Consider the following 23,915-nt stretch of genomic DNA (forward strand, 5'->3'; position numbering starts at 1 on the left):
TTTGCTTTACTAGGCACTGGCAGCATTTTCTGACTGCATCAGTCAAGCCTTAAACCTGCCTCACAGCTTAGCTTATAGTGTGCTGGTGGCTCAAGCCCACAGGCAGTTGGTAGCAGAGATGTCTCTGTACAATTCAGCCTTCCTGAGAGACTGTAGAACTAGGAAGCTGTGTTTGGAACCTTTTTAAATAAAGCTTTTCCAGGTCTTATATGGAAACATGTATCCATATGTCGAATGCTATTTGTAGATGGACTTTTCCTTTGGGGGGCACCAGCTCACAAAAAACAATGTCATGGAGACTTATTATTAATTACGAAAGCTTCACCAATAGCTTAGGCTTATTTCTAAGTAGCTCCTAACTAAAGTTAACCTATATATTTTAATATATTTTCTTTCATGTGGCTTGGCTGCCTTTACTTTATAATGTCCATGCGGCTTGCTCTGTGTCCCTGGTGTCTCCTTCCTTCTTCTTTCCAGCATCCTCTGGCCTGGAAACCCTGCCTACCCATTGGCCCTTTAGCTCTTTATTAAACCAGTCAGAGTGACATCTTCACAGTGTACAAAAGGGTTATTCTATAGCGGAAGCTGGTGCCTTAAGGGCACAGCTGTACCAAGAAAGCGATACAGAGATGCTGACTGGAGCAGGGAGTGAGGTTGAACTTCTCCCTACTGCCCTGACTTTCCTCCAGTCCTATTCTAAGTAGTTTCATGGAAATCACTGTTTTCTCTCCCATAAGTACTCTTTTCCTCACTGAAGTCTCTGCTTTCAGGCTCCTAAACTGCAATGTCTTTTCCTCTCCTTGTCTCTTCCCATCTGCCTTCACACCAGAATGACAGCCAGTGAGCTGGAGGTGGGGGTACAAAGTCGCCCCGCATGTCAAGACACTGGTATTTGTACCCTTCAGCTGGTGCAGAACTTTCACACCCAGACCTCCTGGCAAATGAAGGAGAAATAACAGGCAGCTCACATCTGCAGGCAGCCTGGGTGGCATTTCCTCAAGTGAACCTCAAGTCCCCTTCCTGGGACCAGAGCTGGTTTGACAGCGGGAGGAATCGGGTGCCTGTCTGTTCTGTGGGTACAGTTTTGAGCTGGGGAAGAAATCAAGTTAAAAGCCTCAGGCTTTTGTGGAATTGCTTCTACAAGAAACTGTAGATTAAGAACGTTATGTAACATTAAAAATGTGAGAATTTTCCTCCTTTGATGGCTACTGGCTCAAACCAGATACCTATAGACTGACTTAACAGAAAGACTCTTTGTTGCCATTTCCAAGAAAAAGATGACTATAGTCTGACTGCATCATCTACTTGCAACTCAGAGGTTATTTTTTTGTTTAAATCTAACCTAGATGTATTCATAAAAGAACGATCCATTTAGTTCTTCTCTTTGCCAAGGCAAAGAAATATAATACTGCAGTTAGCTGCTTTGTTTGAAGAATGTTTCGGGTTAGATTTCTCTCTCCAAGGGGAAGAAGGATGTGTGTACAAATACATTTTGCAAAATTGGCTTGAAAATCCTGATGGCTGTGCACATGAGTGAAAACCAATTTGGTTTTACCTTTCATTATAGATTGGGAAGAGATTTTAAGTTTAGGATAGCCATCATTTGCCAAATGAAATAAATCACTTTTTCCTTCCAAAACAGTTAAAAATAATACAGCAGGATAGCAATATAATTCAAATAATGTTTTCAATACATTAATGAGCTGAAGATGAGGCAGTAGACTCTTGGAAAAGACTAAGCTGACAGATGGGCACAATTGAAGCCACAGGGATACAGGGAAGGCTGATAAATAGTACCTGCAGGCCATCCTAATCCCCCTTGTTAATTAACCCCCTCTCTTTCCTTCTTACAGCTGAGTTTATTTTCTCTTTCATCCTGAAAATTCTCCTTGTTACACTGTTTTTTCAAAGTTTCTGGTAGTTCCTTCCCATGACTCTTTTTTTTTTTTTTTTTTTTTTTTAAATCTGAAATCTGCTTTGATTTCCAGTCTTGACGTCCTTCCCACATTTCCTCCAATAGGGATTTTTCCAGGAGGAAACAAGGGCATTCCCTTTACCTCTTCTTGTCGGTTTCCTAACAATTTTCTTGCTATTAATGGCTAACAATTTACCAGCCCCAGGGAATATGTATGCTGTTTCTTTTCCTTTCAGCACTGCAAGCTGTTCTTACTGCCCATCACTAAAACTACAGAACAATATAACTGAGCTTCCACTCTTATTTTTCCCCTTGAAAGAATTTTACGAATGGGTTATTTCCGGCATCTTTCAGAGGTTTATATTTCCTGTTGTCTGATGTGGCTGTCTGGCAGTGATATTTAGTGGGAGGTGCTATCGTGGGCTTTTCAAGCAGGCCTGGGTTCATGTTCTGGTTATCACTAGCTGAGTGACCTTGGGTAACTTCATCCCCCGTCACCAGTGCTTCATTCTAATAACTGTTCCTTCTGTCTGTGCTGCTGATGGGTCTGAGGGAGCTATAGTACATCTATCACCTGGCACCGCCTTTCATTTCTCTGATAGCAGAAATGGAGAGGTCATATGCCCTCAATGGAACTCGGGCCCATCACGAGTTTCCTTTCTGGGGAATTTAATATCTTCTCTTCCTCCCATAAAGAAGACACAGTTCCTGAGTCAAAGAACACTGGATTTTTTTGAATAGCATTAACTGGGCTAAATTTTCTCTTTAGGCCACTAGAAACCAGAGTTGAGGCTCTGTGACTGAGAAAATATCAAGTATAGCTCTCTTGGTATCTCTATTTTTCTATTATATTGCAAGCCCTCAGTGGGCTATTTTGAAGCGATCATGGATAACAGACAATAATACTGTGGGCCATCAAAAGGCTACAATGACACATTCTAATGATTTGACTTAGTTGTGTAATTGAGCTCTGAGCCAACTAACACCTCAGGAAAAAGCCTTTCCAACTACACAATCAAAAATACTGCCCCTAGTCACCTTATAGTTGTCAGTTTGCTTTGTTATCAATACACCACTTACTATGAGACATTATTGCTGGGCTGGTGGGGGGAGTATGATTTAGTTGGCAAAGTGCTTGTTGTTACATAAACATGAAGGTCTGAGTGTGATCCTTAGCACTCACATCAAAGCTGGGTGCAACAGCTTTGAAGAGATAGGAACTTTCTTGGGGCTCAAAAAGCAGCTACTCTGACCAAGCTGGAAAGCTCTGTGTTCAGTGAGAGACACTGCCTGAAAAACGAGGTAGTGGGTAACAGAAGAAAACAACTGATATCAGACGTGCACGCGTGCGCGCGCGCACACACACACACACACACACACACACAAGCACGCATGCACGCACGCACGCGCACACACATTTCCTAATTTATACGTACATGCTTCTGTGATTTGCTTCTTTTTTTTTCCTTCTAAAATTGAAATTCCACAAGAATCAGAAATCTACTTGTTTTGTTTTAGCATCGTTGCTTAGAAAAGTACACGACAGAAGTAGGCTCCCCCCAAACAACTGTTATGCACATAATTAGACCATAGGTCGTGCTAATGTTGAAAATGACCCTAGCACATATAAAGGAATGAGTGTAGCAAAAAGTGTCATTGGGGTAAGCTGAGCTGATTTTAAATGGTTCTTTATGTGCCAGTCAATAGGCTGGGCATGCTGCCCAGGGCAGTGTTTCCTTTTTAGATTACATGTGCATCTGAGTTTAACCCTATGATAGATGCATCCAGCAATGAAATGATTGCACTCAGAAGCAGGCACAATTAGACTCTATTTTGTAATAGCTCATCCCTCCACTCTAACATGCTTTCTCAGATCATCTTGTAGGCCACTATTCTCTCTCCACTGTCTGTCCCAGCCCCACTGCTGGTTCTCACTCTGTTTTAAACCCTGACTCTCCTCCTCCGTCGTTATCACGCACTCCTCAGCTCCCTCTCTCTCTTTCACCCAAGCTACAGCATCTTGCCATGTCGTTATATGGTTCAGATGAGCCTTAAACTCACAATTTCCCTACCTCAACCTACTGATTTCTGGGATTACAGACGAGTGGTGCTATGCTCAGCTCTTCCTTGTCTGTATAACCATCAGGTTTCCCACAAGTTCTCTACTCCTAGGCGTTCACATTCCTTCTTATTCTGACAACGGAGACAGTTTGATCTAAGCCCAGAAAGTCATTCCCAATTACCTCTGGGATGTTAAGGCACACTGTGTTTACAGTCTCTGCCATGGGACTTTGTAGTCTCTCACGGTGGAGACAGTTTGTTGATTCTGCAATCCATAGACTCCTCCTGCTTAGTCACCACCTTATTTGACCGGCAAGGAAAGGTAGAGGGAAAGAAATGTCCTGTCTTTAGCGCTTGTGTGTAGCTGGTCAGTGTATAATGAAAGAGAGATAAACAACGAAAAGCATGTGAATTTATTAAACATAAGTTTTATGATAGGGGCTACTTCAGAACACCATGCTCTAAACCCCTAAGGGTGTACATTTATGTTTGAGTTTGACAAAAGGTCGCGGTGAACTGATTGAATATAGACGGGGGTCTGACCTAAAGATAAAGTGGAGGTGGCAGAAGGACTCGGTAAGGTGAAGCTGGGAGGTCACACTTGTTCCTGAGTCTCTGCTTTCTGAGATTAAGGATATTTTGTTTTTTCTGGGTATCTTTCAATAGACCTGCTTCATGATCAGAGCATGAGCTTAGGTTTCCTGTGCAGCTCCAAAACAGGAGAATCAAAAGACAGGAGTAGCCTTTGGCTTCTGCAGTTATTGTGGTGTAGCTTGCTATGAACAGTTTTAGCATGCATATTTGATGCCAAGTCCACCAGCATGCTTGGGAATTTCCATTTTTCAATGTATATTACAGGACTGGTCTACCCCTTTGGTTCAACAAAATGAAAACAAACAAACAAAAACAAATGAACAAAGAAACAAACAAAAAAAAAAAACCAAACAAACCAAAAACCTTACAGCAGAGCTTCCTAACCCAGGTTAGAATGTGAATGAACCTGGCTGAGAACGCTGAGAATAAGAGTCTCAGCTTGAAGCAATTGCTTCTTGCTTAACACCAGGCTTAGGAACTGCAATGAATTGTTATGGCTTTAAGGTATTTCATTTTAACAAATAATCAGCATTAGGTTAATTAGTGTAGTATCAATTGTATACCTTAAAAAATACTAATCAGTATACAGTACATAAACTTGGCATTGCCAGTCTTTTTAATTTCAACCTTTCTAAAGGTTAGGAGGAGGCATTTCATTTTTAAATTTTTCATTTCCCTTATGGCCAACAGTATTGATTGTCTTTTAGTTGCTTATTGAGCATTTGTTTATCTTCTTTCTGTGAATGCCTAGCCACATTTTTCACATTTAAGACTGCATGATTTGTCATCATATTGTTGAGTTGTGAGAATTCTTACAGATTCTGCACAAAGTTATTGGATGTCGTTATGATTTTTTTTCCTTCTGTTCGTGGCTTACCATTTTGATTTCTCACTCCATTTCCTTCTCTTTCTCTTATGGATTGCATGTTTTGTATCTCATAAATTATTGAGGTTGGGCCTTGTTTGTGACTCAGCAGTGGCTCGCCTGGACAGAAATCTAATGGGTATTTCAAAATGGATGTGTCCAAACTGGACTCCTGATTGTCACTCTCGTTCCCTCTCTCAAATCTGCTCCTACCACAGTTGTCTTCATCTTCAAAACCTGTCTCTTCTTCCAGCTGTCGGGTAAACGAACACAAGTAAAACAAGTAATCGCTCTTCTCTCCGTGCCCCACTCAGCCATTAGTAATCCTGTTGGAACTGACTTCAGATATAATCAGACCATTTCTCACAGTCTCCCCCACTATAAACCTGGCCTGTCATCATCACATCTACTTGGCTTTGTTGCTTTTGTCTCCTAACCAACACCCCCGTTCTTGCCTTTGTATCATTGTAACTTACATTTAACACAGAAGCCAATGTGATCTCTATAAAATTTAAGTTGTATCATCTCTTAGCTATTCAAAATCTCCCCAAGCTTCCTTTCTAATTCTGAATAACATCCACAGTCTTCTAGTGACCTTACCATGCTCTACCTCTTCTGGTTTCTCTTATGTCATCATCTGGAAGTGCTCTCTCCAGCTGTGAGACATTGCATGTCCTGTCTCCACTCCACTTTTACTATTCTAAGGAAGCACACCATGCTCAAGCACTTTACATCTGTTATTCCCTATAATCTTTTTCTTCTTCCACATATTTGTGACACATATTCATTCATTTTCTTGGTTAATTTGACATCTAGCATTATACTATTTATTATTACTCTCGATTTTTCTCCCTATTTTTGTTTGTTTATTTCTTTCCACTTTATCTCTACCATGCTATGCATTTAGTAAGAAGGCCTGCAGAATAAAGCTGTTGTTTTTACTGCTGGATCCTCTGGGGATGGAAATTATAATCATTTCAAGAGTATATTGATGGGATATTAACCAATGAGTATTCTCCACATTTGGAAAGAGAGTTTAAATTATGATGTTCTGGAAGAGTCTGAGTGTTTATCAGAGAAGAGGATATACACTCTCTGGGTTAAAGGACATTTATTGAAATTGCTCTTGAGAATTATATGCTAGAATCATATGCAAAAATTCTTGGACTAAAAATTTCCTAAGGTAGGATAAAAGCATGTAAAATTGTGATGGTGAAAAGGCAAAAAATTCATGAAATGAAGGGCACTGTTAGTTATTTCATGGTGGTGAAATAATGTTATTTGCCCTATCTGCCTTTTTGAAAAGTTCACATTTATTTATTTTTTTAAACAATCTTTTTTATTTTATATACTGATCACAGTTCCCCTTCCCTCCCCTCCTCCCATCCCCCCCACCTTCCCTCCACCCCACCAGAATCTATTCCTCAGAGAGGGTGAGGTCTCCCATAGGCAGTAAATAAAGTCTGTCACATAACACTGACTCATTGAGGCAGGATCAAGCCATTCCCTCACCCCCCATCTAGGCTGAGCAAAGTATCTCTCCATAGGGAATGAGCTCCATAAAGCCAGTTCCCATAGCCAGTGGCCCCATAAAGTTCCCGAGACACACAACTGTCACCCACATGCAAAGGGCCTAGTTTGGAGTCTCTGAGCTCCCACTAGCTTGGGTCAGCTATTTCTGTGGGTTTCTACATCATGGTCTTGACCCACCCCTTTGCTCACATTATTGCTCCACTCTCTCTTTGACTGGATTCCAAGAGCTCAATCCAATGCTTAGATGTGGATCTCTGCATCTGCTTCCATCAGTTACTGGATGAAGGTTCTATGATGACAATTAGAGTAGTCATCAATCTCATTACAGGGGATAGCAATTCAGCCACCCTTTTCACTATTGCTTAGAATCTTAGCTGGGGTCATCCTTGCTGCTTCCTAGGAATTTTCCTAGTGTAAAATTTCTTGCTAACTCCATAATGGCTCCCTCTATCAAGATATCTCTTTCTTTGCTCTCCCTCTCTGTCCTTCCCCCAACTTGACCATCCCTATCCCTCATGTTCTCCTCCAGCTTCCCTTATCCCCTCTTCTCTCCCCTCCCACTCCCCCCATCCTCCTAATTTAATGTCTAGTATCTACTTATGAGTAGGTACATACCATGTTAGCCTTTCTGTGTCTGTGTTACCTCACTCTGGATGGTTTTATCCTAGTTCTATTTGCCTGCAAGTTTCAAGATTCATTGTTTGTTTGTTTGTTTTCCACTGAGTAGTGCTCCATTGGGTAAATGTACCATCTTTATCCATTCTTCAGTTCAGGGGCATTCGATTTTTTCCAGATTATCACCATTATGTATAATACTGCTGTGAACAAAGTTGAACAAATGTCCTTATAGTATGAGTGCCCATTCTTTGGGTATATGCCCAAGAGTAATATTGCTGGGTCCTGAGGTATATGGATTCCCAATTTTCTGAGAAACCAACATACTGATTATCACAGCACCTGTATAAGTTTGCATTTATATCAGCAATGGAAGAGGAGTGTTCCCCTTACTCCAGTTCCTCTCAAGCATAAGCAGTCATTTGTGGTTTTGATCTTAACCATTCTGACAGGTCCAAGATGCTGCCTCCGAGTTCTTTTGAGTTGCATTTCCCTGATGGCTAAGGATGTTGAGGAATTCTTTGAGTGTCTTTTGGCCATTTGAGATTTCTCTATTGAGAATTCTCTATTAAGTAAGATCAGTACCCCATTTTTTTTTTCTGTTTTAGTTTTCAAGGCAGAGTTCCTCTGTGTAGCCCTGGTGGTCCTGGAACTCATTCAGTATACCAGGCTGGCCTTGAACTCACAAAGATCTACCTGCCTCTGACTCTTATGTGCTGGAATTAAAGGCATGCACCACCACTGCCCAGCTGTACACCATTTTTAAATTGGATTATTTGGTATTTTGATTTCCAGGACTTGAGTTCTTTGTATAGTTTGGAGATCGGCCCTCTCAGATGTAGGGTGAGTGAAGACTTTTTACCATTCTGTAGGCTGTCATTTTGTCTTATGGACTGTGTTTTTTGCTTACAGAAGATACTCATTTTCAGGAGGTCCCATTTAATTGTTGATCACAGTGTCTGTGCTACTGGTCTTATTTTTAGGAAGTGGTCTCCTGTGCCATTGCATTCAAACCTACTTCCCATTTTCTTTTCTATGAGATTCGTTGTAACTGGATTTCTGTTGAGGTCTTTGATCCATTTGGATTTGAGTTTTGGGCTTGAGAATAGATATGGATCTATTTGCATTATTCTTCTACATGTCGACATCCAGTTATGCCAGCGCCATTTGTTGAAGGTATTTTCTTTTTTCCATTGTATGATTTTGACTTCATTCTCCAAAATAAGGTGATCATGGTTGTGTGAATTAATATCAGTGTCTTCAATTCAATTCCATTTGTTCGCCTTTCTGTTTTTGTGCCAATACCATGTTCTACGGCAGAGCTAGAAGTTAGGGATGGAGAGGCCCCTGAAATTTGCTTTATTGTACAGGATTGTTTTGGCTATCCTGGGTTTTGTGTTTTTCCACATAAAGTTGAGTATTGTTCTTTCAAGGTCTGTGAAGAATTGTGCTGGTTTTTTTTTTTTTTTTTTTTTTTTTTTTTGATGGGGATTGCATTGAATCTGTAGATTGCTTTTTGTAAGATTGTTATTTCTACTGTGTTACTCCTACTTATCCAAGAACTCGGGAGAAGTTTCCATTTTCTGATATCTCCTTCAATTTCTTTCTTCAAAGGCTTAAAGTTCTTATCCTACAGGTCTTTCACTTGTTTGCTTAGAGTTAACCCAAGATATTTTATGTTGTTTGTGGATATTATGAAAGGTGTTGTTCCTGTGATTTCTTTCTCAGCTCATCTATCTTTGCATATAGGAGGGCTACTGTTTTGGGTTTTGTTTGTTTGTTTGTTTGTTTTTGTTTGTTTTGTTAAGTTAATCTTTTATTCTGACACATTACATTACTGAAGGTGTATATCAACTGTAGGAGGTCCCTGGAAGAATTTTTGGGGTCACTGATGTATACTTTCATATCATCTGAAAATAGTGAAAGTTTGACTTCTTCCTTTCTAATTTGTCTTCTCACTGCTATAGCTAGAACTTCAAGTATATTATTGAAGAGATATGGAGAGAATTGACAGCCTTGTCTTATTCCTGATTTTAGTGGAATTACTTTGAGTTTCTCTCCATTTAGTTTGATGTTGGCTGTTGTCTTGCTGTATATTGCCTTTATTATGTTTAGGGATGTTCCTTGTATCCCTGATCTCTCCAAGACATTTATCATGAAGGGAGGTTGGATATTGTGGAAGGCCTTTGCAGAATCTAATGAGATAATCATGTTTTTTTCTTTCTGTTTGTTTGTATGGTGGATTACATTAATGGATTTTCATATGTTGAACCATCCCTGCATGTGGGATGAAGCCTACTTGATTAATGGTAGATTATTTTTCTGATGTGTTCTTGTATTAGGTTTGCCAGTCAGTATCTTACTGAGCATTTTTGCATCAATGTTCATGAGGGAGATTGGTATGTTGTTCTCTTTCTTAGTTGTGTCTCTGTGTGGTTTGGATATCAGGGTAACTGTAACCTCATAAAAAGAGTTTGACAATGTTTCTGCAGTTTCTATTGTGTGAAACAATTTGAGGAGTATTGGTATTAGCTCCTCTTTGAAATTCTGGTAGAATTCTGTGCTAAATCAATCTGGCCCTGGACTTGTTTTGGTTGTGGGACTTTTCATATTTTTTTCTATTTCCATAGGTGTTGTATGTCTATTTAATTTGCTTATCTGGTCTTGAATTAATTTTGGTATATAGCACTCACCCAGCAAACTCCATTTCCTTTAAATTTTCCTATTTTGTGGAGTACAGGTTTTTTAAGTATGACCTGATGATTCTCTCGATTTCCTCAGTGTGTATTGTTATTTTTCCCTTTTCATTTTTGATTTTGTTAATTTGGATATTCTCTTTCTGCCTTTTGGTTAGTTTGGATAAAGGTTTGTCTACCTTGTTGATTTTCTCAAAGAAACAACTCTTTGTCTCATGTATTCTTTGCATTGTTTTCTTTGTTTCTATTTTATTCATTTCATCCTTCAATTATTTCCTATCATCTGTTCATTCTGGGTGAGTTTGCTTATTTTTACTCTAGAGCTTTGGGTGTGCAGTTAGGTCACTAGTGTGAGATTTCTCTGGTTTCTTTACATAGGCACTCAGTGCTGTGAACTTTCTTCTTAGCACTGCTTTTATAGTGTCCCATAAGTTTGGGTATGTTGTTCATTTTCATTGAAATCTAGGAAGTCAAATTTTTTGTCTTTATTTCTTTCTTGACCCTGTGGTAAATGGGTTGAGCATTGTTCGAATTCCATGAGTTTGTGGGCTTTCTGCAATTAGTGTTGATATTAAATTCTAACTTTAAGCCATGGTGATTCAATAAGATACAGGGGGTCATTCCAACTTTTAAAAATCTGTTGATGTTTGATTTGTAACTGATTATGGGGTCAATTTTAGAGAAGGTTCCATGAGGTTTTGAGGAAAAGGTATATTCTTTTGTGCTTGGGTAGAATGTTCTACAGATTACTGCTAAATCCATTTGAGTCATAGCATCTCTTAGTTCCTTTATTTCTGTTATGTTACTTTTGGCAGTTTTGTTCAGTGGGGTGTTGATTTCTCCCACTACTAGTGGGTAGGGTTTGATAATGTGGTTTAAGTTTTAGTGATATTTCTTTTACAAATGTGAGTGACCTTTTATTTGGAGCATAGATGTTCAGAATTGAGACTTCGTCTTGATGAATTTTTTCCTGTGATGAATAATGTCCATCATCTCTTTTGATTAATTTTACTTTTATTCTATTTTGTTAGATATTAGGATACCTACACCAACTTGTTTCTTAGGTCCATTAGGTTAGAAAATCTTATCCTAACACTTGACTCTGAGGTAATAACTGTCTTTGAAGAGGAGATACACTGCGTGTATCACTGAGTCCTTGGGTGTAGTCTACAATTTGATCTTCATGCCCACAAATTCACTTTGAGGAAAATTAGAGAACACGAGTTGACATGTGGGCCAATGCATCCATTTTGGTCTTGATTACTTTGGTTCATAAGGGAAGATCTGGCCTGGACACAGGTGACACCATTCCCTAGGGTTGGGTCCTGGGTGTATAATTAAGGAGAAAACAGGCTGACCAGGCTACGTGCATTATAATTTACTGCTCTCTGCTCCTAACTGCAGATGTCATATACCAGTTTCCTTAAGCTCTTGTTATGTGACTTCTCTTCTATGGTGGACAGACACCTGAAATTGTGAACTAAAACAAGCCCCCTTTCTTTAAATTGCTTTTGTCAAGGTATTTTATTACAGGCAATGAAGCAAAGACATCAGATATCTTGTCTCAGCAAGGGAAAGGGAATGCCAAATATCTTGGCATGATTCTTGAAGCTCTGCTATTGAGCACATGATGGAGACACCCTGCAAGTAATGGTGATGACCACAATGATATTGGTTTAGTATTCTTCGCTATTAGCACACAAAATATTGTTACGTGCCATAACAATGCCATTCAACTGTACACAAAGTAGTCACAGACATTTTCGCATGGAAAAGCACAGTCCCAGAGCAGGAGGCAAACAGCCACAATGCAGCCTGGGGTAGTTAATATGGGAGGCAGCACTCCACGAAATGTCAGATGTAAGGCTGTAGCTTTAAAGCGAGAACATGTTAGAACTTGTAAATGTGCTCTGAGAATACATCTGTCTGGTTTTATATTTATTCCCTTGAGGAGCTCATCCTTGAACTATGCACGTTCAAACTATACAGTATCTGGCAAGATGTATCCTTTGTATGAAATAAGACCTCCTTGCATTTTTATAACCAGTAATAACCCAATTTACAAAAAAATAAGTCAGTGCTGCTCAGCACTTAAGTAAACAAGTTCCAGGTTGTCTTTTTAATGGCAAAACTGCATTTGTAGATTCTGTAGTCCATCAATTTGAATTGCTCTGAAGGTGCTTAGCAAAGCCCAAGTGCGAACAAGACCAAAGGAAATGCTCTTTGGAGATTAGCATCGGCAGTTAATATTTTCAAAGCGTTTGCTCAGATGTGAGGTGCTAAATTAATTTCCTGCAAGTGTTGAGGAGAATGTCATTATTAACCTAATCCAGCTTCTTGCTTGTGCACAGCTCACAGGAGTTATCACTGTGTAACAGTCAGCTGAGACATGATTTATGCCATTCATTATTTTTTCAAAGAAGGAGTGTTTGCATTTTTTTTTTAAAAAAAATTTCCATGTGATTACCCGGGCAGAATGGAATCCCATTTCTAGTTTCTAGTGCAAAATAAAAACAGATTTGGTTTGTCAAGTTCAGCCATGTGATTTGTGTGTGTAGTTTCAATTTGCGTTGTGTCAGCCAGTGAGCAGCTGATTTCCTAACAGTTAAGAACCCCAGCCACATAGGAATGACGGAAGTGACGTTTCTTTGGGTCGATAGTATTGCCAGGTTTTACTGAGGACATAAATCATTTTGCCACAAGGTTGCCAAAATGCGAGGGCTCTTTTGGATCACTGATGCAAAACTGTGTTATCTTTGAAAAGTCTATGAAGCCTTAGTTCATCAATCAAATCAACTTTAATTAAATCTAGTTTAATGGACTGCTGCCTAATAAAAAAGAGCACTTTATAAGGCAGTCATAGTCGAAGCACACAAGCTTTTCCTTTCCTTCTGTAGCTAATCCACAGAGCCTTGCTACACTTGAGTGAGGCTGGTTGGCAGCTTCTCCTGGCTGATGCCTTTTGGAGGCTTCCCATATGCCTATGTAAGTCTTCCTTTTTTAAATGCGTGAAGATGAGGCTTCATGCTGTAGTCAGGGGCTAAACTTATCTTTAGTTCAATCACAATGGTAAAAAGTGGAGATCATCAGGAAAGCACTTGCCTTCCCCTAAAGTTAGTCTCTCTCTCTCTCTCTCTCTCTCTCTCTCTCTCTCTCTCTCTCTCTCTCATTATGGTGTGTGTTAAAATCATTTCTTGCTGATTGGGAAGAGCTGATTATGGTGTATCCAATATAATCTATTGTGGGCTGGGAAATAAACACCTGTGCCCTGAATGTGTAGGATTATTGTGTAGAGAAGACAGAGTCAAGATAGTGTTCCAGAGATAAAGCCTCTTAAGATGATATATTTCATGTTGTACACATTTACACCATTCCCTAAGTTAACAAGGCCCTAGTAATGAAATCTGGGTAATGCATTAGTTACTCTTCTGTTACTGTGATACAGTACCCTGGCAAAAGCAACTTGAGGAAGAAAAGGTTTATTTTAGCTTACAGTTCCAGAGGGACAGAGTCCATCATGACAGGGAGGGCATGTTCACAGGAGCAGGAAGGTGGATGATCACATTTTCATCTACACACAGAAAGAAGACAGGCAGATAGGTAGATAGATAGATAGATAGATAGATAGATAGATAGATAGATAGATAGATAGACAGACAGACAGACAAACAAGATACTGGGCAAGACCATAAACCCACAAGGCCTACCCCCAGTGACTATTCCTCCAGCAAAGCTCTATCCCCTAGAGGTTTTATAGTCTTTCCAAACAGCACAACCAACTGGTGAAAAGCAATCAAATACTCGAGCCAGGGGACAGTGGGGTGGGGGTGGGGTCACAGGTCTCATCCAAACCTCCATAGGTAGAAAGGAGAAGCAAAGCGTGAACGTGACGACCAGGTCTTAGGCTAGCACAGGTAGTTACACAGACACTTTGGGCAAGTGAGTTTGTATGGGCAAGGCCATGAACTCAGGTCCATAGGATGCAAAGAACAGATGATATCTATAGAGGTGGATATATAGACTCAGAGCCCCCCAAAAAGAGGTCTGAACACCAGGCATACACAGTGCACTAAAATTTTAGACACTAGGCAGGAGTTTAGTTGCAGGTTTAATTTTGAAGAAGTGTTAAGGGCCACCTAGCGTTAGACATAAAAAGTCTGATTTGGCAAAGGAGGCTAAAACAGTGACAGAACTGACTTTTAGAACTTGTAGGTCACCGTCAGAATTGGGATATCCAATCAAGGGCATACCAATAATGAACATGGCTATGCTGGACCTCAGAGGCTGCTTACAAAGTAGATTGAGCCCATACGTAGTGATGATAGAGGGAGTAGTGAAGCAAAAAGAAAAAAAACAAAAAAAAACAAAAAAAAACTCTTAGGAAACTTGACTGACATCAGACAGGGCTGACTTTGCAAAAATCTTCTCTTCCCGAGGAAATGATTTTTCTCCAACCATGTTCTGACGCAATGGCAGAAACATTTATCCAGTCCACATATTTTTTTTGATGTATCTTGCTAGGCACACAGGAAGATTAAACATCCCATTCTCCTTGCAGGTGGGTCCTTTCACTGTGACTAATTGCTGACCAACAGAATGTAGGTAGAAGCAGCATTCCTCATTTCTAAGCCTGTTCCTAACAGATCTCCTGATACTTGCTATGGTTAATTTTCTTTGACAACTTGCCTGAATTTGTAATCTCAGAGTGATACCTCTGGGTGTCTTTGAACTTGTTTTGAGAAGCCTAACTAAGGATCATCCAGGAATGTGCAAATATCTTCTCTTCCCCAAGGAAGAAAATGATTTTTCCTCGGGGAAGAGAGTATCCTATAGGCTGGGTCTCAGGTTGAATAAAAAGGGAAGAAATCAAGCAAGTACAATAATACCGTTGTCCTTTCTCTGCTCTTTGGTAGGTGCCAGGGACTAAACTGCTTCTGTAGCCATACTTCCCCTACTGTGATGGAGAGTATTCCTCTGAGACAGGAGTCAACATGAGTACTTCCTCATTTAAAGTGATCTCTTTTTTGTTTTTTTTTTTTTTTTTTTTTCCCTTTCAGGTATTTGGCTATTGTGACAAGAAAAGTTGTTTGTACAATATTGCTTTTTTTCTCCTTTGTAATAATGAATATAAAACCTTTCTGATCAAGGGAGATCCCAAACGATGGAAATGATGATGGAAAAGAACAAGACTCCTCCTCCAGTATGTGAGGGAGAGGTGCTGAGGGGAAAGCACTTGAGTCATAATGGATTTTAGGTCAGAGAGGAGTACACTTTGATCATACAAAGCTTCCAAATTTTCTGAACTCTACCTTCCCCTGATGCCTGTCAAAATTATCCCAATACTTATCTACAGAAACTGTGACTACGCTAAATTCTATGAAAGAGAAATCAAAACAGTAAACGGAGTTACAGCACGAAGCAGCCAAGCACAGAAACCCTGGGAAGCAATGAACCTTTCTCTGTGATGTCAGGGTGGAATGTGATAAGAGACGCAGTATCCGTGAGATATGACTCCATGGCCTTTGGGACAAGGGAAGGTGGCCGCAATCCAGGAAATATGGGTGGTCTCCAGAAGTTGATCCTTATATTCCTTTCTTTTCTCATTGCTGTTGTTCCACAGTTTGAGGCACAACTCATCAGGCAGGGGAGGCAAGGCAGTTGACTGGCTCTAGTGGGGACAGACTGTGAGGCAAGAAGCGAAGCAGTGGTGGGTTCTTCCTTTGCCCCATTTTGTTCAGGCCATCACAAGGTATTGCCACCCGCATTCAGGGTGGGTCATCCCTCAAAGTTAATTTGTCTGGGAAGCATCTTCAGCACACAAAGGAGTGTGTCACCTAGGTAATTCCAAATCCAGCCAACTTGACAGTGAAGATTAACCATCATGACCCTAACTTAACTTAATTACTTCTCTAAAGGCATGGCCACATTTCAACGCAGTCACATTAGGAGGGAGGCTGGGACGTTGACATTAGAATCCAGCCTAAAAGATTCAGATTGTAGACTTCATACTACCGAGATAGTGAAAGCACAAATCATACTTTTACATGAGCTTGATTTGTATTTCCAGATTATTTCTGTCATCAGATCATATCAAAGGCCTGGCATGAACTGGACAGATCAGTGAGCTCCTAGATAAATATGCCTAGGCAGGCAGGCATCTGGGGAGTTGGGAGATGACTGAGTCATGCTGGGGAAAGTCCAGTTCTGAACGTTTCCTTGCAGACATTCCTGGAAGAAGCTATTAGCCCAGGCGAGTAGCAGACCACTCTCTTGTTCTCCATCTTCCCCTTACTCTCCTTCGTACTCATGAGGACCATTCTAGCCCTAAGACAAGTTACTTTGAAAGTGCAAACAACAGAACAAAGCATAGTTATACGTAAGTATCGGTTCAAGGAACAGCTATTCCCAAACTCTGTTTTATTTTTATAGGAAGCATTTATGCCACATCATCAGGCCTCAGGTTTGTTCTGTGCCACTCGAGAATAGGCTGTAAAGCACATTATGGTAGAGGGTTAGGTCAATCTTGAATGGCCTTGGAAGTTACACTCTTGCTTCATGGTAATTAGGGACTATGAAGAAAGCATCTGTGAAACTACAGTATCAATAAACATTTGTAATCATAGAAGTTGTAAAATTGTGTTTGAGTTCATCAACTAGACATAAATGTGTTGCTTATGTGGATTAGAAAATAGACACTAATGTATCATAAAATATGCCCACGTTATATTAAAAACTAAACTTCATCGTGAATCTGACTCACATTTAAACAATCCGCAAACAGACAAGCAACATAAGATGTGTTTTATTTATAATTCTGAAGTATTTTTAAGTCTGATTTTGAAAGCCTATTCCTCAAAATGTCTCACTATTTTCAAAGGAAGTTTTGGGTTTTGTCTTGAGTTTTTTCCCCCCATTACCTATAGAGGTATGTCGTGTAACTGATAAAATGTGAGTCATTGTCAGAATTATACTCCAAGCTGGAGTCTTGTCTTCATTGCAGCATCATTACACACACCATGCATCACACCACAGTGATTTAACCATGTGTAAGATGAGTCCCAAAGATTCAAATCGCCTGGCGATGCTGCACTCAGATTAAATGCTCTCTGGAATGTTTGTATGACGACAAATCACATAATAACACAGCTTCTGAACATATTTCTCCTGCTGAGGTTCACATGAAAATATTCAGACAGACTCTACAAAACGCGTGTCTTTTGAAATCAGCTGCCTGTTGGTTCTATTTCTTGTTTCTCCTTGTTACCTTCTCTCATGTACAATGCCCACTGCCATTTGAGTGTTATTACTAGGTGTCCTAAAGTCTACTTACTTGCTTTCTCCTATGATATGAGTCTCATAGGGGATGGGGAGAGGCAGAGTCCCACTCGCCACATAAAGTCTTGGAGACTTGGAGAGTCCTCTTCCTGGCCCGGAACAGTTGAGCTGAGTCCTACTTCAGCCAGGGGCTGTGGATCTCCAGGAATTGATGGCAGATGCACGGGAAGAGGAAAATGACGCCCTCCTGTGCTCAGAGTCCCTGCTGCTGTGGTCTTCAGAATTAGGTAGAAGGTTGTGTCAGCAACTCCTTCCTGGAGCCATGCTTCCTGTTCTGCGGCCTTACGGGGCTCCTGGCCACTCACTCAACAAGTCTGTCGTTCCCATGGTTGCACATGCTTGCTGGCATCCTTCCAGTAACTCTCCTTTTGCTCAAGTTAGTCTGGGCTGGTGTCTGTGGCCTTCAGCTCTCTGCTGTGGGGTAGGGACCCTGGAGGGTCGAAGCTGGTACAGGAAGTGGTACACCATTTCATGAGGAGTGGAGGGATGCCTGGTCTCAGAGGGTGAAGCATGACTCTCAGGAGCCTGTATTTTATCCTCCCTCTTTCCCCTCCCTCCCTCCTTCCTTCCTCCCTCTCTTCCTTCCCTCCCTCCCTCCCTCCTTCCTTTCTCTCTGCCTCCCTCCTCCATCCCTGCCTCCCTCCCTCCTCCATCCCTGCCTCCCTCCCTCCTCCATCCCTGCCTCCCTTCCTCCTTCATCCCTGCCTCCCTCCCTCCTTTCTCTCTGCCTCCCTCCTCCATCCATGCCTCCCTCCTACCCCACCCTCCTCCTTTCTCCATTCTCTCCACCCTGTCTCTCGTTGGTGATACAGCTACGACTGTTGCCAGATCAGCTGAGCCCACAAAAGTACTGACATCAGTGGTACCGTATTTAGACCCCGCCTCCTTGTCTGAACATCAGATCCCTGGTGTCTAGACTCCAGCCCCAGGCCTAGAGCTGGCTCTCCTGCCCCGCCCGAGACTGCCATCCTGAAGCTCCGTTTCCTGTTGCTCTTCTTTTATTTCCCCTCCTCTCCTGTCTTCCACTCCTTGTTCTTTATTATTTTGTGTGTGAACGTGTAGTGTAGTGTGTTGACACACACATGGCTCAGAGCAGGCAAGAACCTGTGGGAGTCACTTCTCTCCCCCTATCACGTGGGTCCTGAGGACTGAATGCTGATAGTTAAACTTGGCGGCAGGTGCCTTTACCCACTGAGCCATTTGGCCTTTCTTTGCCTTTGGATTTTAAAAAAGGCAGAGAGTCTTCTCTGTGTAATCCAGGCCGGCATCAAAGTTGGAAGAAGCCTCCTGTCTGTGTTCCCGCAGTGCTGGGATTGCACCTATACAGCCTCGTGCCTTTTGGGGGGGTCTCTACTTTTCTTCCCGGCACCAGCCCTCAGTTGAAGATCTGAGTGAACGCATCACTTTCAGATCATTCTTGGCTCTTAGCAAGAAAAGACAGAGGTCTCAACTGAACTCTCAGGAGTCCGCTTTCTCCTGTGCGAATTTCTCCATGCTGGTCCCAACAGGAGTTTTTAGTATCTGGAACTTGAACATTGGCCGTTGGGCAGCTTGGTCTCACTCTCTAATTAGACATGATCGTCTCCTGCAGAATGAGTCGGGGCTATTTCCCCTTACTAGTCCTCTACCAAGCCCAATGCGTCCACTTACCCACATCTTTTGTAGAATGAATGGATTCTTTTTCCTTTCATGGTCCATATCCAGGAAATAAAACTGTTTTTTTTTTTTTTTTTTAATTATCAAAACTGGTTGGGGCTCAGAAGGTTTAAGCAAGGGGTTCACAGATTTCAAGTCCAACAATGCTTTCAGCTCTTCGTTAGACTGTTTCAGGTTTGTGTCTTTGGCTCTAATGCACCTGCAAAAGTCATCAGGGTTGGGATTACATAAAGCTTCCCCTTTTAAAATTTACAATGTGATTACTGAGGGTAGCTATTTGCTAATGCTATTCCTTTCCCAGGTATTTCTCAGAAAACGAAATTCAGATCGAAACACTGCTGGGTGAGTACATAATGGGACTCCAAAGGAGAAGCAGCCCCGAAGGGACATTTCTAACAAGCTGTGGTAGCTTAACAGAGATAGCATTCTCTCTAGAGAGAAAGGCTGTTTCAGAGCAGAGGCTGTCTGCAAGGGGAAGCTGGATCTGCGCATTCGCAGAGTTTACGATGAATGTGTTTGCGTTTTCAATGTGTGGTATCTGAAAACCTGTACTGCTCACAGCAACGTTAGTGGACAATTATTTCTATTTTGCTATGAATTAAACTCTCTGCACCGTTTCTCCAAGGTGTTTTACATTTTAAGGATCACCCCAAAATAAGGGCTCCCCAAACAAATGTTTCAGTGAAAGGGAATCCATAGATTAGTGGGTCTAGACCCAAGTCTTCTCTCCCCTCCTCTCCCCCCTCCCCTCCCCCTCCCCTCTCTTCCCCTCCCCTCCCCTCCTCTCCTCTCCTCCACTTTCCTCTTGCTTTTGTTCTTATTTTGCACATGAAGATTAAGCCTAGGGTCTTGTGCATCCATGTTCTATTACTGGCCTATACTCCCAGCTCTGAAAGTATTTCTTGGTCAGATGGCCATTGGTGGGTATTACTAACACCATATGCCGTGTGAGCAGACTCCTGTCTTCTCTATAAATAAGATTATTTTTGCTTTAGAGCCACAGGACTGTTTGTGTGGAATTATATAACTCCTGGGTGTGTTTTCTGGAAGAAATGCTGACATTGTTTTTCAGCTATGTTTTTCTAAACCCCACGAGGATGTTCTCTCCTCTTTGCCTCCTGAGTTTTCAGCTCCCCAAGTACATTTCCATGACAGGGCTTTGGTTGACACGGTTCTTGCCTTTGCTTAGAAAGTTCTTCCAGGCAGCTACATGGCTCACCTTTCGTAATTTTGCTCAAATGTCCTTTTTTCGAAGAGTTCTACGCTATCACCCATCTGCAATGGCAGTCACAGCCCGTTGTTTTCATACTTCTGCTTTTCCTTTATTCTCAGCACAACTTCTCCCTGCTGTAAGCACATTGTGGGTATAGTATACACGTCCTTCTTCTCTTTCTTATCCCCTCCCTCATTTGAGTGTTGGGAATTAAACCAACACACAGGCCTGGGGTGCTCGGGAAACATTGTATCACCGGGCTGTGGTCCTAACACCCCCATCTCGCTTGTGTTAAAGGAGTTGATAGATTAATAATGAGTGAATGAATCAGTCTTATTAGGCTCATAGGTTATTCCCTCTCGATTATTTTGTCAGCTGGGCCCTTTATTTTTTCCTTTCCTCCCTTTTTTCTTATTTTTCTTCCCAAGACAAACATTTATTGAGGCACTATCAAATCCCCAAGGCTAATTTCGAAACTGTTCCCTGGGGCCCCAAAGTCTTGCCCATGAGTTCCCATTATTTTCTTTTCCCAGATGGCAGCTGCAGGTGATCCTGTTGAACTCTTTGAATTTAAGGAGCTCAAGCCCTCAGCTTATTGGTGTCATCATTGTTTTTAAATGACAATGGTGAGAAATTGTGAGCTCAGGAAGATGATGCCTATGCTTGACTTGTCCTGTGCTGGCCTCTCAGAAGCTTCTTGGTAAATTTCAGTAGGACACTGTGATGGTGTGGGGACATCTCTGTGAGGCACTTTAGGGTATAATGCATAGAAAGTCAAGTGCCCAGCGAAGCAGCTTTTAAAATGCTATACATAAGATTGATTCCCTCTCCTTAATTCAAAATCCATTTTCTACTGCCCTTATTTAGACATGAAGGGAAATGAGAATAAATGTACCAAGTCATTGTTTCACATCTGATCATTAATCATCACTTATCCAAAGCATAAGCCCTGTAATTTAGCTTGAGTTACTGAAAACAAATTATAGCAAATTACCAAATGTATTTGTAATAATAGCTTTACTTCCCCTGAAGCTTTTTCTTTAAAATTCTCAAAACAACTGACATATATTTATAGGTCAAAAAATGTAAAGATATTTAGTAAAAAATTCAGTCTCTTTCTTAGCCCTACCTTGTAGTCCCGTTATGACCCCTCACTAAAAGCATAATTCTTCCTTTTCTTCAGCAGTTTTCTTGTTTTTCTCTATACAAACATATGTTCAGACATTCTTCTTGCAAAATACCTTTATTGTTCTTCCTTCACCTTCCCATTCTGATTTAACATGCAGTTTAGAGAGTGCTCTAGTCTCATCTTGTCTTCTCATAGTAATAGGATGAAACTCTGCTCCTCACGGTGATGGTTCAGGGTCTTAGACTTTGGGGAGGTAATTGGATTGAAGCCTCGGCATTCAAGGTTTGGATGAGTGTTTATAAAAGATCCCAAAGAACTCACGAGTCTCTTTTACCATCTTAGGACAAGTCAAAAGCAGGTGACATATTTACTTGTGCTTTGTACTCCCTCACTTCAGAACTGGAAGAAATAAGGATTTGTTGTTAAAAAAAAAAAAAAAAGCCACCCAGTTTATGACCTTTTGTTTTAATAGCCCATGTAGGCGGAGGCAGTAACCAGCTAATTCTATTATCTAGAGATTTACCCTAATTTCTTTAATTTCTACAACTTCTAGAAATTTATGATACTTTAATCATTGTGGATATATATATATATATATATATATATATATATATATATATATCAAATACTGCACTTTTAAGCAGTGTTTTATATGTGAGTAAGTAAAATTGTAGGACACAGTTGAGAAGGGTATGACAGTTAAACTTTTCTGTCAACTATACTCGATTTAGAATCACTAAAAGATTGGTGAAGCAGACTTGTCAATTTGTCTGTGAAGGAGTTTGCGGAGAGGATTGACTGAATCCAGGCAATGCCGTCACACGTGCTGGAGGCCCTGTAGAGCCTCCAGCAAAGGCAGCAAAGCAGACAAGCTAGGTGAGTGTGTTTGTTTCCCCTCTCTCCTTGCTAGCCTGCCATAATATGAACTCTAATGCTCCCACCGTGACAGATTGGACCCTTTGAACTGTGAGCCCTAATATTGTTTATGTCAGATATTTGGCCACAATGACAAAATGTTAAATAATATAAAAGGGAATTTTTGAGTCAAAATGTATAGGCATGTTATATAATGCTAAATTACCTTTCTTGAAAAATGAGTCCTTACTTGTAATTGCCACGTTTGGTGGCAGTTCTCATTCTAGATTATTTTGTTTCATCTTTATTATAAAATTATTTTATTTTCTCCTTTTCAAGTATCTTTAAATGTTGATAAATTGCCAGTGACAACCTTCAATTTGCACTTGTATCGGTCACGTCTGTTGCTATAACAAAATATCTGAGAGAAGTTACTTAGGAGGGATTCATTTCGGCTCCTGGTTTCAGTCTATCAAGGCTGGGAAAGCATGGTGCTAGGAGTCCTCTCCATGAAGGCAGGATCGTAAGGCTGCTTCTTAATGACATGGTGGCCAGGCCAAGAAACAAATAGCTATATGGGTATTGAGACTGCACTACAGCCCTTAAATGGTTTATCCCTACTACTTGACATACGTATGCCAACTAGGCACTGGGTTACACAATTTCCAAAGCAGCATCACTAGCTGGGACTGAGTGTTCAGTGCATGAGTCTGTGGGGATGTTGTAGATCATCCATCATAGCATTTCTTAAGTTAGCTGAGATTGAACAGCTCTCTACAGGTTTGGGATTCATTTGTATCTGCTAGGATCTTGGCCATAATTCTTTCCTCATTTCTCTGCCAGTCTCTTTTTCTGCTTATTGTTCATTTGTGAGAACATCTTATACAAAAAAAAAAAATCATGGAAATTACTGTTGATTAGAGTAGTCCATTAGGGCCAGCAGAACAAAAACAACAACCAAAGAATCAAATTATGTTTTAAATCTACTTGGCAGATTGGGAGGCTGAGGCTGGAGGATCACTTGAGCCAGAAAGCAAAGCAAGCTTGGACAACACAAATAGAGTCAACATTTTATGAAATTAAGATTTGCAAGCTTTCAGCATTTAAATAGATGATATATTTAGAAATACATTGCAATGATAGCTTCCCTGAACAGTCACTGACAAATAATTCAGTAGATTAGTGCCAGCATATAAGTGCACAATTCAGATAGTAGTTGAGGAGAGCACAAATTACCTAGTTCTGCTCTGCTTTGTTATAGGTAAGAAACCAAGGGCAAAGAAACTTGGTTATTTGGCTGTAGCTAAGAAGTGAGACACAAACAGGCAGACAATGTGGAAATTTCTGACCTTTGGGTCGGGCAAGGCCAGGACAACAGCACTATGAAGATTCATGTTCGTTTCCTCCAACCAAAAGGCAGCTGCTAATATTAAGGTATTCCTATACAG

This window comes from Phodopus roborovskii, unplaced genomic scaffold (genome assembly GCF_943737965.1).
Source record: "Phodopus roborovskii unplaced genomic scaffold, PHOROB, whole genome shotgun sequence".
In the NCBI taxonomy this organism is placed as follows: domain Eukaryota; kingdom Metazoa; phylum Chordata; class Mammalia; order Rodentia; family Cricetidae; genus Phodopus; species Phodopus roborovskii.